A 10,681-nucleotide genomic window follows, 5' to 3' on the forward strand; every position below is an offset into this window, starting at 1 on the left:
AGCCCCCCCCCCCACCGGGTTTACAGCTGTCTGCTGTCTTTAATTATTGTTGATAATGGATATTTTTCTATTGTCTAATCAGGTTCTAATCAGATATTTAAAGTAAAATTGGTAACAGAATCAGAACAAATAGTTTAAAGGTAAAATTCATGATGAAAAATGGAGATTGTTTGCAAGAGTGAGGTGAATCCAGGGTCCATTTGGGAGGGGACCCCAGTAGGGTGTCAGGCTGAATCACTGCAGTCAGACACCCGCCCCTCCCCCCACCCCCCAGGAAGCCTGTGCGAGACCCTGGCTTTGTAAGCAGTGTTTACTCAAACTTCAGGAAACAGCAGAGGGCCTGTTAATCTCTCATTGTTTCTTTTTATGAGTTTTATGGTCAGTGTAGCAGTCCCTGCAGCTCCAGTGTTTCTAAATGATGGCTGGGGGAAAGGGGGGGGGGGGGGCTGAAGGGCCCAGAGTGGACAGGAGGCTCTGGTTTTGGCTCTTTCAGGTTTGGTGATATGTATGTACAGGTTCTGTTTAGATTTGGGTTATATTCTGCACACTCTTCCCTGCTGTGCCAGTAAGGCTATTTACACACTGCTGAACTCTGTATGCTCGTCTGGGACAATGTTCCAGGTTTAAACTCTGGGTGATTTACTGTTGGCCAGAGTAAAACATGTCTGTTCTGAGGCTGTTCCCTTCAGCAGGAGTGCTGCACATACTAAATCTATCACACATGTTTATTTTCCATGTGTGGGTTTCTGGTCATGTTTGACTCTCATGTAAATCAATGTGTTTCATGTCTGCGCACAAGACAGCTTCTACCTTCTTATTTGATTGGACATTGTATAATCTTTGCTTTGCAAGAACTCCTGGAGTAAGATTCTGTGAAGGTCTGTAACAATACCAGTACTGAGCAAAAAAGAAACTTAATGCAGCCAAAGAGGCCAGACCATAGCTGAAATTGTATCCCTTAAATATTGTATACAAGATTACTGTTCTTACCGCTGGTCTTATTAAGTTGGCTTGAAAAAGTTTCTTCTCAAAGGCTTTTTCAGGCAACGTTTTTCCCCAAAAACATTTCTTTCTAGTGTCTTCCTCTTATAATTATTCCATCCAAATCTCTGTATATAACTCCTCCTACAGCATTTCAGCTACATTAACATTAGCCAACACCTTCAGCCAGAACAGGATTGCATTGCTTGTGCTTTTTGTGTCAATACCTGAAACATTTTTGAGATATTTCAGATTTTACAGTGAAAAATTGGACATACACAGAAAGAATGTTCAGCGATATCACAATAGAGTCATCACTGAGCCCCACCCCCCTTAGTTACTGTTGCTAAGTCAAACAATTCATCATAACCCATGCAGTGTCTCATAGCATAGCTATTTTCCTGAATCAACTTCTTCTAGAATTATAAAACATTTTTTGGTAAACCAGTTGTTTAATATTGTCTAATTATTGCCAAAAGGGTCTGCAGTATGTTATGGAGGGCTATAGAGCTTAGATAGGATGAAGATTGTGATGACTGTTATGCTGGCTATGAAGCAACATCTGTTAAAAGTTGATAGTATTTAAGTGGATACTAGGACATTGTTTTCACTATTTGTATAGCAAGTAGTTAGTTACCTGCCTACCTGCTTAATGTTAACTTGTAACTGCTTACTAATATTGCCAACTTGTTATACATGATTGCAGATAAATACAAAGAGTAGTCTATAGTTTCCAACAGTGTTTAACTTACTTGGAATGAAGTAGATGTCTTTCATTCTCTTGGCTGGGTTACAGCCTTCTTTCTTTTTGCTTGACAGTAACATTTTGATCAAATCGTCATCACTGCTCATTGACTCCATCTTCTGTGGCTGGAATTTTTTTCTGAACAACAGAAAAAAAGCATCAGAATGAACGGTGAGAGTCGAATTTCAGACACAGATACACCATTGCTATGATACACCAGCCTTGCCTTTTAATGAATAGCTCAGCATGATGACAGCAACCCTATTTTTGGCTGTTTGCCTCCACTTTTTCTCTGTGGAGGCCCACTTTGAGCATGACAGGGCATGATATGGTGTAGCAGGGTGTGGCAGGGTATGGTAGGGTGTAACAGGGCGTGGAGGGCGTGGCAGGGTGTGGCAGGGGGTAACAGGGTGTGGCAGGGTGTGGTGGGGCGTGGTATGACGTGACAGGGTGTGACAGGGTGTGTCACAGAGCAGACGAGAAGCAGAGTGAAGAGCTGATGAGTCATTTCTGTCAGGTCCCGGTGAGCACCGTGTGGCAGCCTCTCCGAGACCTCTGCCAGTCTGCTCTGGTCCGGTTTGGTCACAGTCAGGGGAAATGGAAAAACTTTCTCGGATCAGTGTTTCTCCAGTGACTCCTCGGCCTCCCCACAGTCTCCTGTATGGTGTGGGCTGATCCCAGTACAGCGATGTGTGGGAGAGGGGATGTGGCATGGGTGAATACCTCATGCCTTTTCTTTTATTGGTAGCTAGTCTGGCAGCTGGGAGATGAATTTGCACACTCAGATATGCCCTGTCAGCCTGATGGGTTTCATAACACCACAGTCATCATACCAGGTGGTGAGGCAGAGAGGGGGGACCTAGGGGGTGCTCTACTCCACACACTGAAAAAAGGCTTTGGAATTCATTTTCTATAAAAGGACATGATGAACAGGGTCTGTTGTAAGAACTAAGAGTCAAAGTGAACTGACCTTTTGACTGAATCAAAAACCTTCCTTAACTTTGCTACAGAACACATCCTGCTTCTGGCATGAACACAAACACACAGCCGGCTGTGGAAATGATCCTACTCTCCCTCTCCCTGCTGCCACACCCCCTGTACCCACTGTTCCCCACTGCACCCATCCCCTGCTTCCACACTGGCCGCTGTGGCTCAGTTTTTGTTAAAGCTGGGAGTGTTGGGGGCGCCGGTCCCGTGTGGGTCTGGGGGGGGGGGGGGCTGCAGTGACCGCGATCCCTGACTCTCCTCTCCACACGTCTGACCCGCGGCGCTCACATGCGTGCAGTGCAAACACACAGAGGGAGGAAACGGCAGCCGAGAGGCACGACTGAGGATGGTCCCAGCTGCAGGCTCAAACCGGGGCCGCCTCGGCCAGCTGACACAGCTCACCCCATAAATCAGCTGCTCCGGGGTGAACATGAGGCTGAAGCGGGCATTGCTGGAGCTCAGGGCACAGGCAGAGCCAGGACCAGGGGAGCACTCATTCATCCGCTAAAACAGAATTTTCTCTCGTCCTTGAAACAGGGTTGAGGGTCATTAGGAGAACTGAATGGCCTCTGTATTCACTGAGCTGCACTGTGGGCAGCAATAAGAAGAGGTAGATGTGGAGACTGGGAGCTGGGTGCCTCACCATGCTGCTCTCAGACACTGAAGCTCCCTCAGTACCTCACAGCCTCTGCCATATAAAAGGAGTCGTTACTCTGCAGATCTGTTAGAACTGTGACATGTGCTCTTTTTTCATTTAACAGGGTGCCCTCTAGTGGTAAGAACTTTCTCTATTTTTGTTTATATCTGATGGGTTGTGTTTTACAAAATCCATATGTTAAGCCCTCTGATTATATGAATATTAATAGTTCTACTCAGATTTTTTCAAGAGCCAGCAATTTTATTGAAGAGCTAACAGCTTAACAGCCACAGAGTAATGCAGGCCTATGTGCTGCGGGTATATCTGTCGTGCTGTTTCCACAGAGGGGTTTCGTGTGTACCCCTCTCCCTGCCTAGCGCAAATCCAAGCACTTCCAGATGTTGGCCGAGTGATGTCACCCCGGGGAGCAGCGAGACCCCCTTGCTGGGGGTCAGACCGCAGGAGACGACGTGGTTTTGATCAGCCCCAAAGCTCATTCTGGCAGCTGAACCACTGCCACGAGTGCACAGCACAGAGACAGAGGGACACTGCGCCCGTCAGAGGGACAATGCGTCCGTCACAGGGACACTGCGTCCGTCACAGGGACACTGCGTCCGTCAGAGAGACACTGTGTCCGTCAGAGGGCCACTGCATCCGTCAGAGGAACACTGCGTCCTTCACAGGGACACTGCGTCCGTCAGAGGAACACTGCGTCCTTCACAGGGACACTGCGTCCTTCACAGGGACACTGCGTCCGTCAGAGGAACACTGCGTCCGTCAGAGGAACACTGCGTCCTTCACAGGGACACTGCGTCCGTCAGAGGAACACTGCATCCGTCAGAGGAACACTGCGTCCTTCACAGGGACACTGCGTCCGTCAGAGGAACACTGTGTCCTTCACAGGGACACTGCGTCCTTCACAGGGACACTGTGTCCGTCAGAGGAACACTGCGTCCTTCACAGGGACACTGCGTCCGTCAGAGGAACACTGCGTCCGTCAGAGGAACACTGCGTCCGTCAGAGGAACACTGCGTCCTTCACAGGGACACTGCGTCTGCATCCAGCTTCAGCTCCACTGCACATCAGCAAAGCATCATGTCATTCATGCAGCTTCAGCCGTTTGCCACAGTGAGATGCAGAGTGCACAGGGAGAACTTCACGACTGTTAAACACCCAGGAGTGAAATCAGAATCCCAGAATCCTCCATGCTCTGCTGTTTATCCATGTTAGAGAGCAGCCTCTCAGCACTGATGGACTTCAAATACATGGAGACACATTGAAACAGGAAGTGTAGATACATTACAGTTTACATCTAGCTGTATAAATGGATAACATCGTTAAAGCCTGTAATTGATGTAAATCACTCTAGATAAGAGCATCTGCTAAATGCCAATAATGTAATGTAATAATGAATTATATTAAACCAGCATCAACACCCCCACTGTCCTCTCTATAAACCAGCAGGAACTGGGACCCGCGATGGAAGCAGCCAGAGTTCATCACAGGTTTAGCTGGTTCATGTAAATTCCTCAGCGGCTGCACATCATGCTGGCTCAGTGTACAGAGCCATAGCCAGGTGTACAGAGCATACCTGGAGCACACGTGGAATCTATCCAAGGCGAGGGCAATCAGGCTCCTGTTAAAAAGAGGAAAAGAGAGATATTCTGATCACACCACCTTCCCAACAGCTGATGGAGCGCGCCTCAAACTCAACCCCACACCCCACACCCCACACCCCAACCCTCACACTTCATCGTCAACCTCAACCCCACACATCTAACCCCACACCTCAACCACTAACCACAACCCCACACCCCACACCCCAACCCTCACACTTCAACCTCAACCTCAACCCCACACCTCAACCACTAGCCCAAACCCCACATCCCACAACCCATAAGTCATGTATTTATTCTCCATAAATTCATTTCAAATATTTTTTTTCAGAATTTCATGTGTAAGAGCAAGGCTCGCTCACTCGTCGCTCATTAAACAGAGAGCTGTAGACTTTAACAGCATTGTGCCATTAGGTTCCCCTGACTCTCCTTCTCATGAGTTCTGTGCAGACCCAGGAGCAGAACCCAGAATGTTTACTGTCCTTCTCAGGGGTGTCTCCTGGCGTGTGGAGCAGAGGGAGGGCAGTTCTGTAAAACATGGCTAGCATTGCTGCCAGCCCCGTTACATCAGTGACAGACAAGGCCCTCATGCAGATTTCTGCCCCACTTTCTACTTTTCTGTCATTTTCTTGGTGCTGTTCCCAGATTGGTGGCTCTTCATGAGTTATAATCAGAGTGATTGCTTCTGGACATCGTTTCCCCTCCTCTCTGAGTGCAGCATGTGCTGTGCGATTGTTTCCGGAGTGTTCTGCAGTGAGGCAGACATGACAGCGCAGACTCCTCTGTGTCCAGCTTTCCTGGGTTTATTATCTTTGCTCCTCATGGTCAAAGCTGCTGCCATGTCCTGCACCTGAGAGGGTCTGTCTCACTCTGTAATGACACCAGCAACACTGCTTATGGGCCTTAAATGTGGCTTCTACATTTTGCTAAGAGGGAGTGACTTCTTAGAGGTCAAAGGTCACTAGGAGATGAGCAGTAGGCTAACATCTCCATACTAGTTCCCCACTTACGTCCTTCTTTAAAAACAAACAGATCTCTCTATCCGCGCGCACGCACGCACGCACGCACGCATGCACGCACACACTCGCTCACACACACACACACACACACACACACACACACACACACACACACACACACACACACACGCTCCTCCCTCACCTTGCTCCTCGGTGCTGTTAGTCCTCCTCTGAATCAGGGTGGTGGTCATTCACAAATCTGACCTTTAGCAGTGACTTCATTCTCATATTCAGCCACAGAGAAGAAGAACCCTCCCAGCCCCTCAGGGAGAGGCCTGCAGGATGGAGGCAGTGTCTGCGACCCTCCCAGCCCCTCAGGGAGAGGCCTGCAGGATGGAGGCAGTGTCTGCGACCCTCCCAGCCCCTCAGGGAGAGGCCTGCAGGATGGAGGCAGTGTCTGCGACCCTCCCAGCCCCTCAGTGTGAGAGAGGCCTGCAGGATGGAGGCAGTGTCTGCGACCCTCCCAGCCCCTCAGGGAGAGGCCTGCAGGATGGAGGCAGTGTCTGCGACCCTCCCAGCCCCTCAGGGAGAGGCCTGCAGGATGGAGGCAGTGTCTGCGACCCTCCCAGCCCCTCAGGGAGAGGCCTGCAGGATGGAGGCAGTGTCTGCGATTCAAACCCGGCAGGAAACAGCACTCTGAAGCACAGCTGCAGTAAAAATTAAAGCTCCTTCACCACCTGAAAAGCCACCTTGTTTTAAACTTTATTTTCTTGTCATGGATAAATAGTGCAACAATATTGACAAAAGATGAATTTTAATGTTGCATGAATGCCCTAGTATACATGTCACAGCTGTCTGACATTGTAATAAAAAGGCAAACACTCTTCTCAGCCAAACTGCACTCTGATAAATCATGGTCTCTGTTGACCTTCCTGTGAAACTGCCTTTCAAAAACACACCAGCGCTAATTATACACACATCTTATCAGTGAACTCAGGCCCCCAGATCCAGCAGTTCCAGCAGAGGAGTCAGTGATCCGTAGCTCAGAGGAGATCGTACACTGCTGTGCTGCATGGCCCACCAGCGCCCCCATGTGGGAGCAGAGAGCTCTCACAACCAGCCAGGTCACTGTTAGTCATGCATTCAAATAAACTCCACAGATGTGCTGCCAACATTCAAAATGAACAATGCTGGAAAATCTGAAAGACAGAATCTTCTGTCTGCCCCAAAAGAGTGGTTTCACTGGGCTTTTTGGCTGCTTTGCCCATATTCATAAGCATAAACCCTTTTTCTAAAGTTTTTTTAAAGTTCATTTATGGTTTAGTAAATAAGACCTTCCATTTATGTAGATGAATATCCAGCTTTGAATACCATTATCAATATCCCCTTTGGAAATAAACCTTCTCTTACTAAACCATAAAATAAAATTTAAAAAAATTGTAATGGTTTAATACGGTCATTAGCTTTACCTGCTAGTTTGTACCTTGCCTGGCCAACCTTTGGAACTTTGTCATGCAGTGTTTCTAATATTGTTGACTCTGTATGGTTTCTCTCTTGTGGGGAACTGTATCTCACTGTACCTTTGGATAAAAGCACCTGCCAAATCAATACATGTAAATTGTAAATAGAGACCAATTCATGACTACGCACTTCTGTAAGAACCAAATGTCACAAGGAAATGCAATATTATGTTTTGAGTAAATAGAGTAAATACAATGAAGTATTTGATGAAGAGTAATTTATGATGAAAAACCTTTGTAAAAGGCTTTTCACAGGAGACCATTCTACTATAACAGGTAAACCATAACAGTGAATAAGCATGAACACAAAACCATGGTTCTAGGCCCATGGAGATTCAGGAATACTCTAAGCTAGAGGAGGCTAATTTAATTTCAAATAACACCTCATTTGGAAACGTTACCAAAAACAGGTGGACATTTAAACCCTTTTGGAGTGCATTTCGCTTAGCCTAGTGGCTACAAGAGTAACTAAAAGGATTATTCAATTACTCAGATGATCAATCTGGTGACCAGTTCAATTTTTGGAAAGTTCATAAGTATAGAACATATTTAGGCTCCATTTGCTCTCTTCAAGCACATTGGCATTCTGTAAACAAAGCTCAATATTTTGGATTTAAAAGTGGTGCTTTTTCATGATCTTACATTTACATTTAACGTTTTCTTATCCAAAGCGACTTATAAGTGAGGTCTGCTCTTCATTTCCTAGCCTCTCTGTCCTCTGGAGGGTGACTGATTTGGAAAGCTTAAGCTTTGGGCTGTTTTGCCAGAGAAGAGCTCAGAAAAGCCGCTTTCAGAGCAGAAATCGCTGCTCTTCACTGTTCTGTCAGCCTTGACTCAAACAGCAGGTTTCCACTCAGATCATTCCTGTAGAACATGATCTCAAAATACCTTCTCTGTCTAGGGGCGCTGACAGCATGCTGCAGGTACTGTCTGAAACGGTCCTTTTGCAAACAAGCACAGCGTTTTAAATGTAGTTACCAGAGTTCCTCCTCAGAGCTGCAAGTAGGCCTCTGGGTGTGAGAGCGGATCCCCAGACTTGCTTAGTGCTTCCTCCCCATGACAGAGGGGCCACAGCCAGGACACCAGTTTGAAGGAGGGGCTGCTGATCCAGGGTCAGTCTAATACTGGCAGGAAACCATGAGGGCGAAGCCACAGGGTAAGGATAAGGAGCCTTTCCACTTTCTGAAAGTAGCTGATAAAATAAGAGCCATTTAATCTCTGTGATATGATGCAATTTCCCACAAGCAGATGCCCTGCGTCTAAGTGACGAGGTGAAGTGGGGGGTTGGGAATTGTGTTTGTAACCAGCTGGTCACAGACTTATGCTGGAAGGCCTCTATGAACATGAGACCAACAGGCACCCTCCACAGAGCACCTGTTTACCAAAGCCATACGAGTAACATTTATAACAGCTCTAAAGCAAAATATTCTCCAATTCAAGCGTCTTGCTTATATATTAGAAGACCATCCCTAAGTGTGCAATTATTTCCTTGGACATAACAAAATGTGAAAAGCGGGCCATCCACAGTAAAACGGTAGCTGTGACGAACACCTCACAGGCGTATCAATGCATATCCACAACATTAGAGGCAAAAAACACTTAAACACATTTATTAGTACTCTGTACACTGCAGATAACTTTTAAACATGTTGAAAACTGTAACAAGATGCTAATCAGACCAAAATAAGATAAAAAATATACATCCAAAGAAAATAAAAGTTTAAGAAGTTAAATTCAGCAGACAGCTGGTATAAACCGTAAAACCACACCACCGTTCCCATGGAACCCGTGTAAAGGCAGGGGGCGAAGCTGCTGGGGCATGTGCAGTATTATAATGAAGGCAGACTGAAATGGCTTGTGAAATTGAGCTGTCAGCACTGCGTGAGGTGCACATTCCTGTGTTTCTCACAGCTTTCCCAGAGTGTGAGCGGCCGGAGGGACAGGCCTAACATTTCACAAAAATCAAAAAAACATCCAAAACAGCCACACACAGCCTCACGCAGCTCACACAGCCACACACAGCTCACACAGCCACACACAGCCACACACAGCCACACACAGCTCACACAGCCACACACAGCCACACACAGCCACACACAGCTCACACAGCCACACACAGCTCACACAGCCACACACAGCTCACACACAGCTCACACAGCCACACACAGCCACACACAGCCACACACAGCCACACACAGCTCACACACAGCCACACACAGCCACACACAGCCACACACAGCCACACACAGCCACACACAGCCACACACAGCCACACAGCCACACACAGCCACACACAGCCACACACAGCTCACACACAGCTCACACAGCCACACACAGCTCACACAGCCACACACAGCCACACACAGCCACACACAGCCACACACAGCCACACACAGCCACACACAGCTCACGCAGCTCACACAGCCACACACAGCCACACACAGCCACACACAGCCACACACAGCTCACACACAGCTCACACACAGCCACACACAGCCACACACAGCCACACACAGCCACACACAGCCACACACAGCTCACGCAGCTCACACACAGCTCACACAGCCACACACAGCCACACACAGCCACACACAGCTCACACACAGCCACACACAGCTCACACAGCCACACACAGCCACACACAGCCACACACAGCCACACACAGCTCACACAGCCACACACAGCTCACACAGCCACACAGCCACACACAGCCACACACAGCTCACACACAGCTCACACACAGCCACACACAGCTCACACAGCCACACACAGCCACACGCAGCGGTAAAGTGCATCAGCAATAAAGGCCATAGATTCCATCATGCCTAACAGTGCATTGTGTTTGATCTGTAAAGACAAGTAAGGCAGCCTCAGGGTGTGCTACTAAGTAACAGGGCTCTGCGAGAGTGTGTGTGTGCTCGCGTGTGTGTGTGTGTGTGTCTCTATGACTTGGCTGGATGAGTGTCATGCTGTTTAAGTGGGTGCCAGGCAGCCAGTGCAGAGCTCCTTTAAGGGCCAGATGGTGGAACAGACCGAGCAGACCGTGTCTCTGCACTTCATCCTGAGGCGTTCTGCTCACTCTAATCACACAGGATGCTACGTTGCTAAAATACAGAATTAACCGCAAGCTGTGGGGCGCTGGGCTACAGTGAGGTCTGATTGCAGAGACACACTGTGTGTGTGTGTGTGTGTGTGCGTATGTGCACGTGCATGTGTGCGTGCGTATGTGCACGTGC

Source organism: Megalops cyprinoides, chromosome 4 (assembly GCF_013368585.1).
Source record: "Megalops cyprinoides isolate fMegCyp1 chromosome 4, fMegCyp1.pri, whole genome shotgun sequence".
Lineage (NCBI taxonomy): Eukaryota > Metazoa > Chordata > Actinopteri > Elopiformes > Megalopidae > Megalops > Megalops cyprinoides.